Source organism: Opisthorchis viverrini, assembly GCF_000715545.1.
Source record: "Opisthorchis viverrini unplaced genomic scaffold opera_v5_119, whole genome shotgun sequence".
Lineage (NCBI taxonomy): Eukaryota > Metazoa > Platyhelminthes > Trematoda > Opisthorchiida > Opisthorchiidae > Opisthorchis > Opisthorchis viverrini.
Window position 1 is genome coordinate 1,023,257 of NW_008751775.1, and position 276 is coordinate 1,023,532.

The following is a 276-nucleotide window of genomic DNA, read 5'->3' on the forward strand; positions in this document are numbered from 1 at the left end:
TTCGAGCCAAAGGCTTTGATTGAGGACCTTAATCGTCCTCGTGTCTAGGTGTGGGCGCCCTGGCAGTATCCCAACCTTCGTACAACTGTACGGCAGTGAAGCGCCGGTGTTGAACACTGATGTCTGTTGCGCACTCGAATGATTGTGCCAGAAACAGAGAACGAGGATTGCCGAATGATTGGCTTTAATCTTCTATCAATTTCAGTACATCAGCTAAAACATTAGGAAACACAATTAGCTCAACGAGTAGCGAGTAAAAAGTTAAACACAACGTCA